The 22,640-nt window shown below is 29.1% G+C and overlaps 1 long non-coding RNA gene across 1 annotated transcript; it reads left to right on the top strand.

The window, feature by feature from the left end:
• Window positions 1–2,981: 2,981 nt before the first annotated feature.
• On the top strand, window positions 2,982–22,199 carry LOC123271384. The gene is made up of 3 exons (XR_006510856.1): window positions 2,982–2,991; window positions 10,406–10,407; window positions 22,028–22,199. It is a non-coding gene; the product is annotated as an uncharacterized LOC123271384 (long non-coding RNA).
• Window positions 22,200–22,640: the final 441 nt, after the last annotated feature.

Below are 22,640 nucleotides of genomic sequence, written 5' to 3'. Positions count from 1 at the left end.
CCTCGGGCGAATAGTAGCATTTATTGTATACATCTATATACAACGTACATAAACAGCAACCTAACCATCAAGTTTTAATGTTTTGATTTTAAAAGTTTTCTTGTACTTCTATGCATTGATACGTGTATTTTTATGTACTATTAAACAAATCATCAAGTGATTAAAGTTGAAAAAAAATAAAAAATTGTGTGTGTCAGCTCCGACGCACGACTGGAGTTTACTCCTTACGAACGATTGTATCATGTATATAGATTAGTAAATAATGTTAAATGAAATTAACCATTATATTACTCGAAAACATACATGATACAATCGTTCGTAAGTAAACTCAGTCGTGCGTCGGCTGACTATTTTGTTTTTCGGCTAAAAATCTTTAAAATAAAAATTTTAATTCCGTAAAATTCCGGAAAATTTTTCAAGTGCTCCACGAGATTGTTAATAACTGTAATAATTAAATATTTTTAATAAAAATTTAGGGTGATAATCTTTAATGTACCCTTAATAAAATAAAAAATCCGATGCCCAAATTCCTTTATTTTTCATGTCAAAAAATTCTCGAAAATTACCTCTTTTTTCGATCTTCACAGTGGTGTTCCCCTTAATGGCACCTTTAACCCCTATTAGTGGCACTTTTTCTTTTAATGAAAAATTTTCTACTTAAAATAAAATTAAAAATTTTTTGATCTAAAGGTCTCCAAAGATTATAAATAATAGATTCTTTTATTGAAATTAATAATTTTACTAATTAAATAAGTACCAAAAATCTAAGAAAGTGTCAGTAATAGGGCGCCCACCACTAATGGGGTCTTTAACCCTATACGTATTTTAGTAATGATAATTGTTTGAATATAGTCTTTTAAAAGTACTACGACAAACAAAACCAGAGTTTGGCGTGAAAAATAGTCGTTTTGATCCAGTTAATGTCGCTCCGATTGATAAATCACATAGAATTACAGCCATGTACTGGGGATGTATGACGTCTCAAGGTTTGATGGCGTTACAAAGCTGGACTTGCCCTTCAACTCTAAAAGTATAGGGCTTTACTTAACGACGTAATGTATCAAGCAGCAAGAGCACGTTTCCCTTTAGAAGAATACCCGACAATAACATTTATGCACGACAACAGTCCTGTGCATACGGCTGCAATAGTTAAAGAATGGTTTAATCAACATCCTGATGTACATCTATTACCTCATCCTCCATATTCGCCCGATCTTAATCCGATTGAAAACATTTGCAGTAATTCACTGAATTTATTAATAATTTTCTATAAAATTGAAAAGAATTATTAATTTCAGAAAAAATAATAATACAATTATTTATAGGTTTAACAAGTAAAAATGGAGCCCAGAGAACAGAATTAGAACTAAAACGAATTAGATAATTATGTGCATGTCGTCTGGAATGAATTAAATACTAGGCCTGATTATTGTTTAAATTTATTAAAATCATATCATGGAAGGTTGAAAGCAGTTATTGCAAAATCAAGGATACTAGACTAAATATTAAGCATTATTTATTGTATTTGGAATTATTATGGTTAATTTTAAAATAAAAAAATGTAGAAAATGATTACCTTTAAGACGTCAAATAAACTGAATTATCAAATTTTCTAATTAAATTTGTGAAGTTGTGTTCTTAAAATTCTAAGCAAGTATTTTTCTATTAATTTAGGTTAATAATTAATTATTATCCAAGAAAAACGATGTCTTCTTGACATTAAAGCAAAAAATTGACAAGATAGTTTTATTTAGGATTCAATGTAAAGAATACCGCTCACAGTGCAATTGATAAAATAAAAAAAAATCCTACCGCTGAAGAGTAAAAAGAAGAAAATTATTGAGTGAAGTTTTCAGCGTGATTTTTTCAATTTTAAAAAGTATATAACATATTTGCTATTACTATGACAACATGAATAATAAATTAATTAGTTTATGATTGCTGTCAATTGAGATAAAAGTATTTGCAAGGAAAAATAAATAATATTAAGATAATTAGTCAGACCTCTCGCATTAATTGTAATTTATAATTATTTTGAAAAATCACAATTAATTTTTCCTGTTGAATTATAAAGTTCTTTCAATTTTTTTATGATTAACCTTTCAAATGTATAGTTTTTTTTATTATTCATCAAAATGGAAATAATTGAATTTGAAGGCAAATTTGAAAATTCAAAAGTGTTTGGATACCGTGGCTGGAATTACTACGCGTTCTCTCAGCTTCCCAATCATTATTATTGCGCCAAGAAATTTACCAAAATTAAATGCCCTGTAATTTTAACTAAAAATGGCGCTTCAATCAAAGTGGATGAGGAAAACCACAATCACCCGAAACCAGAATGGAACTTAAAAGATACTATACGAAAAGAACTTAAACGAAGGGCTGTGGAAGATTTGGAGCCTCCGAACATCATTCTGAAGAATGTGATGAAACGGTCAAATTTATTATTTTTAAGGTGGATCGGACTTTAAAACAGTTAAAAAATCTTAATTATTGATACTATTAATCGACATAAAATACGTATTAAATAATCCTTTGAAAAAAGTCTATCGAAAAGTTTTTGAGTAATTAATTTTGTAAAAACAGACTTTTAATATGCATCTTCTAGTGAATATTAACCGAATATTTTTATTTTCAAAGATCTCACTGAAATTACAAAATATAATAAAAATAAAAAATTTTGTTTCTACAAATCGCTTCTTACACATTATTTTTCCAAAAATATAAAATAATCTATCGAAGAATTTTGGTAATATCTTAATAGAAAAAATTTTATTTACAAAATAACTTTTATAAAATGAGCTAGCAACGGTTAGTCAAAAGGCAGCACTAAAAAGTAAAAGAAAGCAATAGCATAAGCTATTTGACGTGTCCGAACCACTTTAAATACAATAATTTGGAATAATATATAATAATATTAATAATTAGGTATAAATACTCTCCAATCACTCTTGATGCTGCAAGGAAAATCATGAATTCAACGATTCGTCAGTATGAAAAAGATGATCCACAATCGTTTTTGCAATTTTGAAGGAAATGCTTGAAACAAATACTTTGTATAAAAATATTTATCAAGGTTTTTGTACAGTGGATGATGACATGAGAACAATGTCTATTTTTTTTGGATCACAAACCATGGTCAATATTTTTCAGGAAGCTACAGAAATAACCATCGAAAGAATCCTTCAGAGTATTTTTATATTTATCATTTTAATAACAAGAATTTTTGATTTTAAAATTCACTTATTTTCATTTTCTTTTTAGTGTTTACCATCAAATCCACAATGTTACCAGATGTTATCCTTTCACCTTAAAAAATTTAATAAGGTTAATTTTATTTATTATTTATATTATTTATTATTATTAGATTTATTTATTTATTAGATTTTATTCGAAAAAAATATAACTTATGATTTTAAAAATATAAAACAGGGAATTCCATTGTTATTTGTAATTATTAAAGGAAGAAACGATAAAGTGTACGAAAGTATTTTTCAATTTATCACAACTGATTTAGGAGTCAAAAATTTAAAAACAATAACATGTCACTTCAATAGTATGCTGATAAATAGTTTAAGAAAAATTCTCCCGAACGTCGTCCTTAGAAGCTCTTTATTTAATTATGCAAAAGTAAGAATTTATATCGCACTATAAATGTCGTAAACGTCATAGAGTCGACGCTCTCTGTATTGGACCTCTCTGTATTTGACCGCTCTCTGTATTTAACCACATTCTTCCTCTGTATTTGACGATTTTACACAGCTCTTATGGATAAGGACGAGTCAAATACAGAGAATGGTCCTGTACGGGCGAGTCAAATACAGAGAGCGTTGACTGTAAGAACAATTTGAAGGACATTTTTTTCTAAGTATAAAAAGGTTTAAAGCTTTTAGAAATTTTTTTCTTTTGAATATTAACTTTTAAAACATTAAGTAATGATAAAATGAAATTCGAAAAAAATTTATGAATATATTTAGTTTTTACAGAAAGTGGAATACCTTAACCCTACCTGCTAAAGAGGAGAATGAAATTTCAGACTTGAGTTTTATTTTAAAATTATTACCTAAAGAAAAGGTTAAGAAAGGAATTGATTTCATTCAATTAAAAGGAGACCAATTGTCAGAAGAATATGAGGACTACAAAGTATACTGCAAATTCATTGATAAATGTAAGCTCTTTATTAATAATGAAACTTTCATTAATGAAAACACAAATAATGCCGTTCATTATTCTGAAAGTTTTATTCTTAATGAAATAAGAGTACTCGGAATACATCAAAATATACATTTATTTCTACGTAAGTTCATACGTAATAATGTAAAAAATCATTAATTTTCTTAGCGAAAAGTTAAAAAAATATTTTAACCTTAACCTTATTACTTTTAACAGAATCACTAAAAAATTATATTTATGAAAGTCAAGAAGTATTTTTCAAGTGACTGAAGAAGCAAAAATTTCGAATGAAGTAAAAATTAATAAAGAGTTAATACTACTACAAAAAATTAGAAAAAGATAAATTAACGATTGAGAAATTTAAAAATCACTCAGCAGTAAAAAGTTTACTAAAAAATTATCTGTGCCGTTGAATTGGCCTCAGTGTAAGTAAAATCTTAGTAAAATTTGAACGTCATTAATATTTATCGATTTTAATTAATAATAATAATAGAATGATATTACAGTAGATTTTTATTCCAGACCGCGATGATGATGGAAAACTAGAATCTTTTCCAAATCCGGAAATTTACTTTTTGCAAGTCGAGAATGATGGTAAAGTAGAAAAATTTTTGTAATATATATTTTAAACCGGTGCTATTGACAAACTCCACAAATATATTTGAAGAAACAGATGCAATATTCTAACATAGAAGTTCTTCGAGGATGTTTGATTTTATCCGCGCGTTCAAGAGTTCTTATGTTACAGTATTGCATCTACACCTGTAAAAATATCCGTAGAGTATGTCAATAACAGTTCCAAAATTTGAATTAAGCTTTATAACGAACAAATTATTTAAATTTTATGTTCATAAAGAAAAGGAACTTGAAAACCCGTGTGCTTATTGTTTTCTGAAGAATCTTCGGTCCAAGTAATTGGATGTGATCATTTGATAGGCTGTTACACATGTTGGTTTGAAGATTATTATCGCTTTAAACATAGAACTTGTCCACGTTGTCGAAATGTTTATGTATAAGTAAATATTATTTTTTATTTTGAATAGTAAATGGTTATAATTTACTATTTTAATTTGTGAGTCCCAGTTTTAAAATTTTTTTTTCAATCAATAAAGATATTTTAAGAATACTTTTTGTAACGGGTGGTTAGCCCTGTCCAGTGGTCACCCTTTCCTCTTTGAAAAGGGCGCCACTGGGATTTTATACTCGGTGTCCCAGAAACCGGGGAGCATGAGAAGGAAAGATCGGGTCGTGAGAAGTTGAGAAAAGCTGTAAAATTAATGCTGAGAAACAATTATTAACAATTTAATTATTTATTCAATATAAACAATTTAATTCTAACAAAATTCCTTAACAATAATGCCCTTAAAATTAACCTATCAATCACTTAATTGCCAAAACTTACAACTAAATATCATTAAATTCTTTTAAACATAGATCATTACGCATCTATCTTCTTAATTTCTTAACTCACTTTTAGACCATTACGCATCTATCTTCTTAATTTCCTAATTCACTTTTAGACCATTATGCATCTATCTTCAATTTTCTAATTCAATCATAGACCATTACGCATCTAGATTCTTAATTTCTTAAACCCTCGTCCAACTGACGGAATAACAAACGATATAATTTACCCAACAAAACTGAATCTCAAACTTCGCATTTTCCAAAATTACCAAAATTACGCCTAACAATTACTTAACACAAATTCCGACCTTCGATTTTAATTCATTCCCAGTGAACACATGACTTCAATATGACGTCATTTATAAGTCATAGGAATGTCACAATATTTTACGTAAATATGACGTAAAATTGACCTGTCTTGTAATCCAATTATGATGTAAAAATATATGATATATTTTTGACATCATACTGATGTAAGTTTATTACTTTTCTATGATGTAACGGAAATGAGTTAGATATTACGTACAACTGACATAATATATAAACTACAATATTACGTAACATTAATGCCATCATTGTATGTCATAACGACGTAAGTTTAACATCATGCGTTTACATCAGTGACAAGTCACGGTTGTACGTAATCTTGACGTAAGATTAATATCATGTGTTTACATCAGTGACAAGTCACGGTCTTACGTAATACCGATACCATCTGTGAGTCATTATTTAACATCAATAATTTGTCACAATTGTACATAATACTGACGTAATTTGAAAGTCATTTTCTAAATCAGTGACAAACGATTATTTTCCATAATATTGATAAAATTTGGGGATGTATTTTTTTAATATTATCGATTGATCAAAATTTATCAAATATAAAACTTCTTCAATAAGATGTCTAATTTACAATTAATCGCTAAATATTAGTGAAAATTGGTTTAAAATTTAGTAAGAATCAGAAAGAGGTAAACAGCTGATTTAAGCTGGTACCTTGCAAATTTAAGTCCGCTCTTAATAACAAAAATTTATAATTTATAATATTAATGAATATATCTAACATATTAGCAAATAACATACAAAATATTTTTCATTTACGTTTTTAAGAAAAAAACATACAAATTAAATACATGTGGGATATAAACTTTTTATATCTTTGATTGTATGTTTCCATACACTGCAGAAAAAAAATCTTGACTCAAAGGTAAATTTCTTTGGACTAAGAATATATTAGAGATGACTGAAAATTTCGTGAATGAAGTCAAAATATCTTGACACTAAAACACTTCTTGCTCCAATATAACTTCAGCCTCCGTCAAAATTTTCTTGGTGCAAGAAATACTTTTCGTTGCATATGTTTCTCACTTATATTTTTTCCATGAATTTAGGTACTTTTATCCATTGTAAAAAATATTTTCGGCTTCATTCAGTATAAATGATTTGGTGTGAAACGGGTAAAAAAATACCGAGTTCAATTTATGTGGCATGAACTCTAAATTTTTAAACCGTCAAGCGAGTAAACATATAATTTCTTATGATTTCGCGTCAAGAAATTAAATGTCAGTCATTTAAATATTGCACTATTACTTGAAAAATAATTTTCTGACATTAGTGCTGCTACTTATGAAACATTGTATTTGAAATAATTCAAACAGTTCCATGATTGTTATTGACGAGACTAATAGTATTTTACACAGTAAAAAATTTTGCGTCATTGCGTCAAAACTTTAGTGTTAAAAGAATTTTTTGTGTTAAATATTTAACTTTTTAAGTGTAAATTTAACATTTATTGTGTTAAATCAACATAAAAAATGTTAAATATTTAACATAAAAATTTTAACACAAAAAATTTTTGACACAATGACGCAAAATTTTACTGTGTACATCAAGTTTCATAATGTTGTTAGTATGTTAAATTAAAGAAATTCAAATTTCGAAAAAATTGAAATTAAAAATAAAAAGAAATATAGAAAAAATTGTATACTTAAAAGAGTTGAAATTAAAAAAAATCTAAATTTTGTAAATTGAAATTTTGAAGAAGAAAAATCCAAATGAAAAATACTAAATTTTCGGAAAAAATTAAATAAAAAAAATTCGAGTCTTGAGAAATCAATAAATATTAAAAAATATTCAAATGATACGGATACATCGTTTACTCTGAAAAAATTTCACTCTGTGAAAGTTCTCTGTGTCCGCAGAGAGTCTAAAGTTCTCTGCGTCCGCTTTTAGACGAAAATTTTTGAAAGTGTAGATTCAATCAATTCTTATGAAAATTTATAAATTGCCTATTCATTACCACAAGTTTCACTAGAGAGCCTTTTATAAGAGTTTTTACAAAGTTTTATAGAACTTTATAAAATTTCATGAGTTTAATGAAATTTTATAAAATTGTATAAATTATTAGACTTGAATTTTATACAATTCCAGCTCTTAAAATACATTTAATCTCAGAGAAAATTATGAAATAAGCATTTTTCGTCATGTAAGGCTTATCACATAAGTTATTTACTTCGTAACATGAACCGTTACTTGGACAAGTGAGCAGCGTTCCAGATTTCGATACGTGAGGACCCAAGTTCGAGCCCAGCATATTTTAGGATTTTTCATCAAGTATCAACATATAACTAGTGTTTCAAACTTTGTAATAAGTCCACAACACTATAATTAATTTCAAAATTGCCATCTTTTTATTTTTGAGAAATTTTTTTTAATATTTTTCTGAGGTACAATTCTTACATCACTTACATCACTTTTACGTCATAATGACATCATTATCATGATATAGACATCACAGGTATGTCATATTGACGTCATAAATGTCATTGAGACATAATACTGACGTCATGACTACGTCATATTTTTACGTCAGAATCTTACGTCAAGAAGTGTGAAATAATGAGTCATATATGACTCATTCGTGACTTGTATCTTACGTAAATCCTGACATAGCCCAATGTCATTTTGACGTCACATTGACGTAAACGTGTTTACTGGGTTAAATTCATTAATACATCTTCTTAACTAAATTCATTTCCAACTTACTTAACCAAATTTTCTACTAAAGTTATCAATCAATTTATTCTACTAAACCCACTGATTTATTTCATTTCTTGATCTCCACTAAATAATCTTTAACAAAGTTCACTACATAACTTTCTTAACAAATTCGGTAATCATTTTCTAAATTCACTAAATTTCTCCAATAAATACATTCGCTAAATTAACTAAATTAATTAAATTTAGCCCACCGGCCTAAATCTAATTTAACACAATTTCTTAAATCCAACTCTGTAATTCTAAAGCGTCTCAACAAAATTTACAACCGTAGAACATTATAGAATGACCTTCACTAACTTAATTTCAATTCTTAATTCTCCTTAAATAAATTCTAAGCAATATTTCTTAATTAAATTCTGTCTCGAAAATTCTTAACTAAAATTAATTTATTATAGCCAACAGGCCTATAATAAATTACTAATAAATTCTTTACCAATAAATTAACAATTTATCCATTAAATATCAAAGTCCAGCGACAAAACTAACTATTTGACCTTGACAATAGAAACTAAAGTACGAATTCGCTAATATAAAAATGACCGCTCGAGAAATTAAATTTAATTATTTTGGCCTCTTAATTAAATTATTAATTAGTTTGGCCTAAAATAACCCAAAAATACCTGACAACTGAAACCGGTACTCCAGCGATGAATTCTTTTCCCAGCAGAAAGAAATGACGGGATCAGCTCCACTGTGCCTGCTGACTTCCAAAGCTCCAGAAAACTCGTGTCACCAAATTACACCCAGCTCCAAATCTTATCCTCGATCAATTTATCCTAGAAATTCCAGCAAATAAATATTTCGAATAAGACGAAGATCGTCAGCCAAATGGCCTAACGACAAGTAATTTTTAACAAAAATACCAGACAATAAAATTTAATCGCTTCGTTCCATTCGTGAAGCCTTAAGAAATCAACTACTTACTTATCTCAGAAAAATATCCCACGCTGGAAAACAGTTACCCACGTACTCGCAAAATTTCACCGGAAGAGAGTCTCGACACAACACCCGGCGTTTTTATAACCTCTCCTCGTGCTCTCCAACTTTCCTATCTTCGCTCCCGCGCTTCATTTTCCGGGGACAGCGGTGGGGACTCAGCGATACATACGACCCGGTGACGAGTCGTACAACTACTTCATCGCGCTCCGAAGGTAAAGAGTAGCTCCTACTCACTGCGACACGATAATCAAAGTCCCGCGGGAATTCAAATTCCCTGTCACACTTTAATATTTAAATATACATGTGAAGATATGTAATATATTCACACACATACATATAATGTATAAATTAGTTATTAAAAATATAATATTAATACCTGGAAAATTGCATTATATCTGTCCTCTCAAAAATAATCCCCAATAGAATGCAGCCGCAATACAGTTTTGGATGTTTTTAGAATTTTAAGAATAAAATCTTCTCTCGAAGTAAGTATCTATTCTCTAACATTTCCTAAGTATGAGATTATCTTCAATCAATTCAAAAATCATTATTATTATTATTATTATTTACATTTAACTGAATAATTATTAATATGAAGAAATCTGATTATAATTATTTTCCAGAATAGTTTGGTTACTTACTTGTAACTCCATTTTTTTTTTCGTTCACCGTGGCATACTATTAATATCTATGATAGATTGATATATCCAGCAACATCATCTCAGAGTCATTATCACTAGCTGCACTACTGGGCCCGTAGTGTTCCATTATTTTATTTTTTAGTAGTATTTCATTATCTCTCTGGCACATATAGGTTTTAATCCAGTTGTGGTAGAATATAAATATTAGCATGAAGCTGACATCCTGGCTAGCTGCTGTTTCAACACACTAATTAAAATCTACTATCAAAAATGTTGTATTATATTATTTCATTCATACCTCCTCGAAGGCTGGAGCTATTGTCTAATAGGTTTTACAATGTTTTTAACAATTAAAACATTTGAACAATAACGGATTCATGAAGTAAAATGTAAACAAACGCTCCGGTGTGTAAGCCACGCTGTGAATAGACACTGTGATTAGTCCGTAGATCGAGCGTTTATAGAAACCATAGGTAGTGCACCTAGCGGTCAAATTTGTGAACCATTTATGAAAATTAAATTAGCCGACATTTAAAAATTTTTAGATTTTTTAAATTATTAAAAAAATGCCACTTGTAAAAACTGTGAGTGAAATTTTTTAAAAATATTTTTGTTTTAATTTAATTATTGAAAAAAAAAATTAAACAATTAAAAATGTCGGTTAACTTTAGTATCATAACCATTTCCCTGTTTTTCTAAACTTGAACTACTTTGTAGCATTGATAGAAACTTTTTTATCATCGTAGCACTTGTACACTGAACGGAAACTTAAAAATCTTATATTTTGTTATTAAATATAAAATATTCAAAAAGCCTTCTGCTACAAGGTAGGTTTAAGAATGATTTAAATATCGCAGCGGTTTTTATAAAAATTTTATATGGCATTGAAATTAACAGACTCTTAATAATTTTTAGATTTTTATAAAAATTAAATTCTCATAAAAAAAACAATTTAATTAATTGTGAAAATGAGAAGGAAAATTAGGTGTCAATTTTTTAAATATTATTTTTCATAATATAGTAAGGTAAAAGCCTCAATATATGATCATGTACCAGTATATGATCACTCCATGTATTGTATACCTATATTTGTGAATATAGATACACAAATACATGGAGTGATCATATACTGGTACGTGATCATCTATTGGGGCTTTTACCTTATACCAAGATGGCGAGCGATACACACATCGCAAAAGTAGTGCGAAAACTTTTAAGTGCCAGTCCAATGTACAAATCCCTAAAATTGTGATATGTATAATATGTGAAATTGTTTATCACACTAATGACTTTAATCGATTAAATAAAAATGGTTCGGGTAAATTTATCAGTGATTTGTTTGTTATATGCAAAAATCATGATGTGAACATAACCCTAAATAGTCAGTTTGACAACATTGAACTTTGTGAAAATGCGCGCACAATTATTGCACACGCTAAAAGGTTCGAAAAAGAAAAAGTTAGAGAGGAATTGCGTCAAAACATTTCCTTAAACAAGACAAGAGAAGGTATGTTACTGGATGACACACTTATCGAAGATGATCTGGCCATCCTCAGAGTTGAAAATGACCTGCTTAAGGAACTAAACATTGAACTAAAAGAAAAAATGATTTATTGAGAGAAGTAGTGAAAAATAAAAGTAACAAGAATTATAGCAACGTAGATAGTTATGCAGATATAGCAAAGTCTTATAAGGAGAACACTAGGAAAATCATACCCAACATCGTGGTCAAAGCTAAAGATAAAAATAATCGAGATACAGTTAACCAAGTTAAGAGCCAGTTGCTGGGAGACACCACTGTGCCGATCAAGAAACTTGTGACAAACAAATCTGGTGATGTCACTATTAAGTGCAAAAACAAAGAGGATGTAGATAGAACGAAGGCTATACTAAATAGAAAATTGGAGAACAAGTACCAAGTTGAGGTGCAAACTCTAAAGGAACCGAGAATGAAAATATTGGATGTACAAAATGACATGACCCTCGATGACCTCACAGAAGATATTAAGAATAGAAATCCAGCAATGCTCAATGGAAACTTCAAACTAGTTAGTGCCCTGGCGGATTCGTGGTCACGGTAAAATGATCGTGAAACGACGGTGAATGTACCGTGAATTCACAGTGTCAACAAATGATCGTCGAATGACCGTCACTTGACTATCGAACGGCCGTCATTTGACAGTGAACAACGAGTATCATTGTGAAAGTTTTTCACTGTTACTTTATGATTTTTATTCTGTATAGTTATCATACTTTACACGGGAAAAAATTTCTGGGAAAATTTACGATACAACTATTGTAAAGCTGGACTATACTTTTATTACTATTAATTGTCAAATAGTTTAGAAGAAAAAATACTATTTATTCATGAAAAAATACGATATTACTATTGTAAAAGTAAGAGATGAAAATTTCAGTGCTGCCTCTGTATCTTTCCAATAGAACTATAGCAAATTTTACAATAGTTGAATTGGAATGTTTTTCAATTAGTGTGAATGATGGCCGTGCACAGCGCTAGACTCCGAGTTTATGTAAATGTTAAAGGATATGGGCCTTAGTTTACCTCGGATAGCGTAGAGGAGAGTCTCTGGCTGCCAACACAGAGTTCTGGGTTCGATTCCCAGATAGGACGAAAATGCCGGTTTCTTTTTCGATTACTGTACAGGTACCAATTAATCCAACCTTCTATCTCTCTCCCTCCCTAATATTTCTTTTAAAAACCAACTGTGAATTTTTACAATAGTTGAATTGTAAAGTTCACAAACACATATTGTATAATTTGCTTTATAGTATTCGACTTTTTAAGACTCTTGCTAGTCTTATTTGTTGGATTAAATTTACAATAGTAGATCGTAAAATTACTAAATGAGAAGTATAGTCCGACGTTACTATTTTATTTAGTAAAAATTACAATAGTAAAATAATAAAACTCCTTCAATTTTCTTTCCGTGTACTCTTCGAAAAACCAAATTTTTACAGTCATTCGAAAACATATAAATTGTCAAAAAAAACCGTAACTCGGTGGTAGATGCACAGTAGTCTGTGAGTGAAACGACCGTGAAACGAGCGTATAATGTCGGTAAGTCAGGAATTTTTACTAGTCAACAATGAAAAAGTGCTGATTATATTTTTATTTTTATTCCATTAAAAATACTCAAAGTGTATAAAAAGATAGGTAAATGAAAAATTTTCAGTAAATAATCGGGATGAAAAATTTGAAAAAAATATTAAATTATTGTAATTTTGTTTATTTCAAAGTAAAATCATAAAAAATTAATCAGATTACAGACAATCAACAGAGATCCATCATTTCAATACTTTTCATAAGAGTTTATGGCTTACAATAGTTGAATTTTTTTCATAGTCTTAAATGAGATACCATAATACCTTTTGATTATGAAAAATATAATAATCAATATTGTTTTTTTTTTTTTTTTTTTTTTTTAGAGACGAAAACTTTAATTTCAAAATTACGGAAAAATTGTTTGTTATCAAGAAAAATTATTATCCGAAAAAACAGTTTCACTGTAAAAAGTCGCGCCAAGTCCACGTTCATAAGACTATTAGGAAAAAAAATTTTTCTTTAAAAAAGATACAAAATTAAAAATTAAAAATCCAAGTAACCGATATGATTGTTTTATGATTTTCGGAAATTAAAAAAATTTTATTGTAAATTTAAAAATAAAAAAATTTTAGAACGTATTTAGTGTGCGTGGTTGCAAAAATATTTTACTTTTAATGAAATTCGTAAAAACTATTCACTAGGACTTTAAAAAATTGAAATACACAATGACGCACACCAAGTACGTTCTAAAATTTTTTTTTTAATTTTTAAATTTAATATAAGATTTTTTTTAATTTCCGAAAATCATAAACAATCATATCGGTTACTTGGATTTTTTAATTTTTTTATTTTGTATCTTTTTGTAAAGAAAAAAAAATTTTTTTTTGTCCTAATAGTCTTATGAACGTGGACTTGGCGCGACTTTTTACAGTGAAACTGTTTTTGTTCGGATTTTAGTATTTTTGTAATTATAATGAAAATTTACAATTGATAACAACTTAAATCTCGTGTTGACTGCAATTTTACTGCAAACTATCCCCTTGAAGCTACAGTTTATGTAGATGTAATTCCAGTGCACCCTAGCGGCCATAGATGCAAGCTATGAATCACTTTTACTGTAGTTGCGTGTCTATAGGAAGGATTACTACACATTTTTATTTTATCTAGTCTGTGGCGCTGATATTCCCCATCGAAAAAGTCAGGATCGAAATTTCTGGGCTTACTATAGTTTGTGGTGATAAAATTTAATAATTTTAAGTGAATTAAGTGTTATAATTGATTATAGTTAATTAATATCAGTAAAATAAGGTATAAATTAGTTTTATAATATATCATTTTGGAAAAGGAGAACCATATAATTAAATAAAATTTTGCAACCTCGAAATACCGTTCTGCTTACAGTAAACACAGTCGGTAGTCTGGCGCTCCGTTTACAACGGGATTTTTGAACGGAACTTGGCGCCAGATTCTACCGACTGTGTGGATGATATATTTTTTAATAATTCAATTTTTAGCAATTTCTTTTCCAGATCTTTTTTTATAGAGTTAATAATTTTACTGTAATTTCGAAATTGAGAATTTCGTAATCATCAAAAATTTGAATCATTTATTACGATTATTATTTTGAAGTCATGGAAAAAATATAACTTTATTTAAGCTTATTTTTATTTGTGCAATGCAAAAAATGACTTGGTTTTTGACACCTTATGATGTGACTGAATCAAATGGTTCGTGCAATGTCTTAGAGAGCCTAGCTGGTAGAGTCTTGGGCGCGCGACCAGTTGAATCGGGTTCGAGTCTCGGTATAGACTATCCGAAATATTTTTTATTTTATTGTCCGTGACAGTAGCGTCAAATCACCGTATTTCGACAGTATATTGAGCGTACAGTGTCGGTCATAACGTCGTAGATTCACTTGCGTATGCACCGTAAATATTCAATAAATTTATTGTAGACATCGTTCACAACGGTATCCGATGCTGACTGACAGATCGCTCGGTAAGAACGAACTTTATACGGTGAAACGACCGTGGAACAAACCGTCATTCGACCGTGCTTTCACCGTGTCGCCGAAACCGCCAGGGTGATTTTAAAAATATTGCAAAACAACGCACTGTCATACTCGAAGCTGCGCCTGAAATATACAGTGCTATTGTTAAGAACACGAGTACAAACTATACACAGGATATCAATGCTGCAAAGTGATTGATGACTTTAATCTAAACCTATGTTTCAAGTGTGGACGTCTAAATCACAGTGGTAAAAATGTCAAAATGTGACAAAGTGTTTAAAGTGTTCTGGTGACCATGACACTTCCAACTGCCAAGCTGATTCTATCAAATGTGTAAATTGTGCATTTTACAATGAGAAATATCAACAAGATAAGTGTACTAATCATCATCCAAACGACACAACTAAATGTGAATACATCAAATTTAAATTACAAAAGTTTATGAACATGACGGATTATCCTACGTTACCTAGATTCCGAAATTCCTAGGACGGATACCTGGCCAAGCAAGAGATACTACGTTATCGACAAATGTACAAGTAACATCTCATACCAATGGATAATTACGGTGAAAATGATGAAAAATTGAAAAACATTATAGCTGTTTAAGCAAGTTAAATCATGTCTTTACATCCAGTAATGTTCTAATTTTACATGTTAATGTAAGAAGTTTAAATGCCAATTATCACAACCTAGAAACTTTAATAAACAGACTTGACAGTAAACTGGATGTTATTGTTTGTACCGAAACATGAAAACTTGATTACTATAAGTAATACCAACTTGATAACTATACTGTGCACTACAACCATGGAGATGTCAACAAGGCAGATGGAGTGGTGATCTACGTCAAATCTACACTATCTTATACATCTACTATCGAGAATATAGGTCCGTGTAAAATATTATCAATTATATTAAGAATTAATCAGGTAACATCGCTAAAAATCACTGGTATTTACAGATGTCATGATGTTAATGTTGAAAACTTTAATGTTCAATTAAAAGAATATTTAAATTCAAACAAAAATGTCAAAAATCACTGTATTGTTGGAGATTTTAATATCAACCTGTTTAAAACGGACTTTATATCGGAACAATTCATTGAAATTATGCTAAGTTTAAATTATGTCAATTGTTTTAGTGGCATCACTAGACCAAGTAACCTAGAGGGTTCTTGTATTGATAATATGTTTTTTAAATCTAAAACAGCTATCTCAAATTCTTTTACATACACTAATGTTTTCACAGATCACTATCCAATTTTTCTAACAATTAACTGGCAAAAAGAAAATATCTTTAAAGCCTCTAATACTTCCATTAATTATAACAAATTAAAAAAACTATGCGACAAAACTGATTTTAATTACATATTTGATATACAAGACCCAAATATAGCAATAGACGCGTTAATTAAGGAAATAAAATATTTAATTAAATAAGCAACACTGAAAAGAAAACCAAATATATCTAGAAATAAAGGCAAACTTAGTTTACATAGGAAAAACTGGATAACTAAGGGCATTGTGAAATCTTGTAACACTAAAAGAAACATTATATAATTTATGGAAGCTTGATAAAAATAACTCTAAACTTAAAGACAATTATAAAAACTATTGTAAAATTTTAAATAGAGTAATTTTAAGAGCGAAAAAAAACTATGATGCTGAACAGGTCAACAAGAACAGTAGTGACAGTAGGAAACTATGGCAATACATAAATAATAAATTAGGGAGGAAAAACAAAGCAGACAATGACATTAAAAAATTAATATATAATGATAAAGAAGTAACTGTTGCCAAAGATATTGCTGATGTTTTTGTTCATTTTTTCAGCAACATAGGGCTTAATTTAGCTAAAAAGATTAATGTTGATAAAACTAATAAGAGCAGGACATCTGACTTAGTAGAAAACAATTGTAAATCAATTTTCTTCAGACCTACAGATGCCAATGAAATATTTAAAACGATTAAAAATCTAAAAGATAAAGCGGGTGGTCTGGACGAAATAAATAGTAAAGTATTAAAAATCTCAGCACATTGTATTAGCAAACCTTTAGAGCATATTTTTAATTTATGCTTAACTGAAGGTATTTGGCCCAGTGCCCTAAAAACGGCAGTTATTGTACCCATTTACAAAAATGGTGACTACTATGAGCCCAGTAACTATCGACCGATTTCATTGATATCAAATTTAGCCAAAGTACTAGAGAAACTCATACATTTTCGTTTGACTGATTTTATAACAGAATGTAATACAATTAATGAGAGACAATTTGGTTTCTTAAAAAACAAGAGCACAAGTGATGCTCATGCTGATATTATTCAAAATATATATGACAACTTAAACTATGATAAACGAATAATTGTTACCTTTCTCGATTTAGCTAAGGCATTTGATACTGTAAATTATGACATATTGCTGAACAAACTAGAAAGATACGGCGTAAGGGGTGTTGCTAATAAATTGATGAAAGATTATTTAGAAAATAGAGTACAGACAATAAAATATAAGGGAGTTTACAGTAAACATGAAAATGTAAGAATCGGTGTCCCACAAGGAACAATACTCGGCACCCTATTGTTTTTATTATATATTAATGACATTTTTCGAGCTGTAGACCAAAAATACCTTCTATCATATGCTGATGATACTGCTATACTGTGTGCGGGAGATAATTGGGACGTAGTGCAAAGAGATATGAAAGAAGTCTTGAAAATTGTCCACAGTTGGCTAAAAAATAACCAATTAACACTAAATGTGGGGAAAACTGTGTATTTAACTTTCTCTTGTTATAGTGATTCTATTCCAAAGACTGTAATTAGAATAAATAATGAAATAATAAGAAAAGTTGATAGCTGTAAATATTTAGGAATTTATATTGATAGTTGTTTGAAATGGGATATACATATTCAGGAGACCGTTAAAAAAATTAAATTTTTTCAATTTCTTGTATATAAACTGAGTCTTTTTATGGAACGTAGAGTACTGAAAATGCTATACCATTCGTTATTTGAAAGCGTCATCAACTACGGTATTATAGCGTGGGGTGGTGCGTATAAAAACTCTATCAAACCACTTTTTACTGTACAAGAACGAATTCTAAAAAAAATTAGAGTAGAGTACAAATATATATTAAATATTAAACAGCAATATGTACTTTGTAGTTTGACTAAATTCTTTAGTACGTGCTTATATAAATATAATAATTATGAAGGTAGATCTAGGTACAAAATAATCCAAGGACCTAAAATAACGAAGACTAAATTTCAAAGCAGTCCACTGTATACTGCAATTAAATATTTTAAGGGGGGAAATACGTGTAGAAGGCCGTTTTCATGCTGATTTTCATTAATTTTTTTAAGGTATAAGAAATTAATATTATTTATTGAAACTATCAGGTTATTTTATTCATATATTTATGAGTATTTTTTCGTATTAAACAATAATATAAGTTAACAAATAGCGGAGATATCAGCTGATACACATCGTAGGTTGTCATCCGATTTAGCAATCTGTGTGCAGTATGAAAGCCACAATTTTTATTTGAAATCAATGGCACAGAAAAATTACTTCATTTATATGTGTATCTTCCATATGAACCTCAATTCCACAAAAAAAAAGTAAAAATTTCCATTTTTTACAGGGCTGTAAAATTAAGTCGTGATTTTTTATCACTTTTTCATAAATTGTCTATTAAAAAAAAATAGTTTAAATAAAAATATCGCTTTCGATTGAGGTTCATATTCAAGGTAATTGTATAAAGAAAATTATAAGCCATATCGCAAGATGATTGGTTTAAAACTCTTTGAGCTAGAGTGCACACAGTTTTGAAAAAACTCGTTTCGAGAAAAACGCGTTTGAAAAAAAAGTGACAGAAAAAGTTAATGTAAAATAGTATTAAAGTAATTAATAAATCGCTTATAACTTTTGAACGAATGGAAATTTTGACTTTAAATTTTCAATCTATATTTTTGAATAGTTTAACAAGCGATTTATAAAAAAAAAAAAATTGAATCGTTTTAAGCCTGTACACGTATTTCCCCCCTTAATAAGCTACGGAATGAAATAAAGAATACACATACATTTACTAAAAAAACTAAGAAGAATATTAAAATATGGTTGACGTCCAGTCAGAAACAACTAGCAACCGAATAAAAGATATGTCACTTGCGCTAGTCGTAATAATAGTATTTAATCGTATGAAGAATAATAATTATAACTTTTACAAAACTTGCACGTTTCTGGTACTATTCTATGTTTTCGCTTTATATTTTTCTATAATAAATAATGTACAAATTTTTCAATACTAAGTATATTTTGTTAAATAGGCACATATGATAAATTAACCATATATGCCTATTAACTCTTCCCGAACCTATGCACAGGGAACATTGTGTTTCCTCTTTAGGATTTATATGTACGATTTTTGTATATCTATCTTTTTGGGAAGTAAATAAATAAAATAAAAATAATAGTTATTTTGTTATGAAAAATGAAAAAGTCAAATGTCACCACATAAAACAGAATTGAAAAAAAAAAAATTATTTTATTAATGAGTGAATTTTTCGGTTTTTATGTTTCAAAATATGTAAAATCTAGTTTTAAACATAAATATTATCAATATCACGCTGCCCAGGCTTCAAATCGAATAATTTGAAGAATTTGCAAGTTTTATGAATTTCGAGGTTTCAAATCGGCTGATTTCACGACTTACCAGGTTTAGAAACGGCCGATTTTAGCGATTTCTAAATTTTAAATCAGCTAAATTCAAGTTGTCAGGTTTTAAATTTTCAGTATTTAGCGATCGGCATATTTTAAGATTCTCGATTTTAAATATTCCTAGTTTTAATATAACGTTGTTTTAGACGTTCAAACTTTTAGTTTATCATTTTTTTAATTTGGAATATTTTTAAAAATTCTTTTTTTTTAATCCGATATTTTTAGATTAATGACATTTTATTAATGCTTCTTTTTTTAACGGTTCATTTTTAAAAATGAATTAATTTAAAAATTTTATTATTTACAGTTGGCTGTCTTTTTATTTGTAACTTTTTAGTGCAGGTATAATTTACTATTAACTTTATTTAAATTTTTTAAATTTTTATAAAATCAATTTTTATGGTTTGCTTATTTTACAAATTGGAAAATTTTATATTTTCCAATTTTAGAGTTTAGAAACGGCCAAATTTATTGATGGCCATAAATCCCTAAACTTAGAAACCGACTCAAATAAATGTCCGTGATTGTATATATCTAATATCTAATATATAAAATTCTCGTGTCACAGTTTTCGTTGCCATACTCCTCCGAAACGGCTTGACCGATTTTGATGAAATTTTTTGTGCTTATCCGGTATCTATGAGAATCAGCCAACATCTATTTTTCATCCCCCTAAATGTTAGGGGTAGTCCACCCCTAAATTTTTTTTTTATTTTTTAGACAAAATTTTTAATTTCTATTTTTTTATGATACAACATACAAAAATACATACAATCCTCAATTTTCACCCTTCTACGATCAACCCTTATTTTTAATAGCCATTTTAGTAATTTAATCATTTTTCCTCTCCGGTCGAAAACTGATCAATCGTCATTTAATTAGTTATCCCCGCCAGATGTCTACAGGTGTCACTTCTGACCCAGTAAACAGCACGGAGTAGGGATGAGAACGAAGCCGGTCTCCTTTCTTTCTCACTCCCTACACAGTTGTCGGCTATCATTATTGTTTATGCATCAAGTGTAGTAGTAACGTTGACAATTATTATTTTGCTATCTCAGTGTAACTCTCATATTAACTTTTAATCATTCCTATTTTATCAATAATAATTAAATTATCAATTTTGAGTGTATTTTGCACGATTAGTTAATCAAGTGATTTTATAACCTCAAAAGTACTCAACACGTGACACGAGCTTCCAATAACAACGGATTTTGTGTTGTAAGTATACTTTTTTTTATTTATATCGAAAATGTTGTTGATCTTATAAAAATGTAATTTTAATTTAATTTTATTAAAAAAATGTAATTGAACAATTAAGATTTTCATAGTTTCCAAAAAATCAATCATTATGAATCTTTATTTTGAAATGTCAATGGAAATATTGGTTGTATGACAAAATTATAAGAGACAATGTTTTCATAAAATTTAATTTTTTACTTTTGTTTGAAAAATTTTTCCATAAAACTTATATTTTTGTTATAATTTCATAAATTAAAACTAATCATTTCAAAACTGCGGCAAAAATCCTGGCCCTAATTATATTTTTAACATTTTTCATCATTAAATAATTTCATTAATTCTATTTATGTATGTTTTGTACAGTGAGTAATGCCAAGAAAACGCAAAGGGGCTGATTTGAGCCGCAGTACAAGTAAAGCTCGAAACTTGCGAAATAGCAGATCCGAAAGAACAGAAGAACAAAACCAGCAACAAAATACTGACGCACGTGTCAGAATGGCGCAATTGCATCAAGAAGAGCCAGAAGATACACGAGCTGAACGCAATGAAGTCAGAAGCCCTGATTAAAAAAAAAGATTTAAAACGATTCAACCCATGCAAAATGTATGTCTATATATTTGTCAAGTTTAATCTTTTTTAATCGCTTTAAGCCGTTTGGAATTTTTTTAAATCTCTTTTTCTAATCAGGGAGATTAGAACAACGACAATCACGCCGTTTCACAGTCAATAGACGAAGAACAAATGACCAACAACGACAACAGGTACATCGAGCAAAAATTAATGAAGAACGTGATCGAAGCCAGGATTTTAAATGGCAAGTTCAGAGGTGAAAATATACTCATACCACGGATTCCTATTATACCTACAGATGTGCCAATTCAATTCAAACGTATTCAGTTTCCGATTAGATTGGCATTTGCAATGACTATCAACAAATCCCAAGGTCAAACGATGTCTGTTTGTGGATTAGATTTGAGAACACCATGTTTTTCACACGGACAATTATACGTGGCATGCTCTCGAGTGGGTAAACCATCCAGTTTGTTTGTGTTAGCTAAAGATGGACTAACAAAAAATATTGTTCACGCTATAGCATTAAGAGATTGATATTGTTTAATAGTGTTACTGTCGTAATTGTTTAATTAATGATATATAATTTTAAGGAATAAATTATAATAACTTAAAAATAATGTTTGCCTTTTGTTATTTTTATATTCCCTCATCGTTCACAGCGCTCCATGCTTATTTCACGCATATACCACATTCTTACATACATACAATATACACATTCTAACAAACATACATACTTACAATAAGTAAACTATGTTTTGTCTACACTAGAAATTACTAGGAAATTATTTATATGGCAAAACAACTGTAACGT

Source organism: Cotesia glomerata, linkage group LG9 (genome assembly GCF_020080835.1).
Source record: "Cotesia glomerata isolate CgM1 linkage group LG9, MPM_Cglom_v2.3, whole genome shotgun sequence".
Lineage (NCBI taxonomy): Eukaryota > Metazoa > Arthropoda > Insecta > Hymenoptera > Braconidae > Cotesia > Cotesia glomerata.
This window is presented reverse-complemented; position numbering and strand designations above follow the sequence as displayed.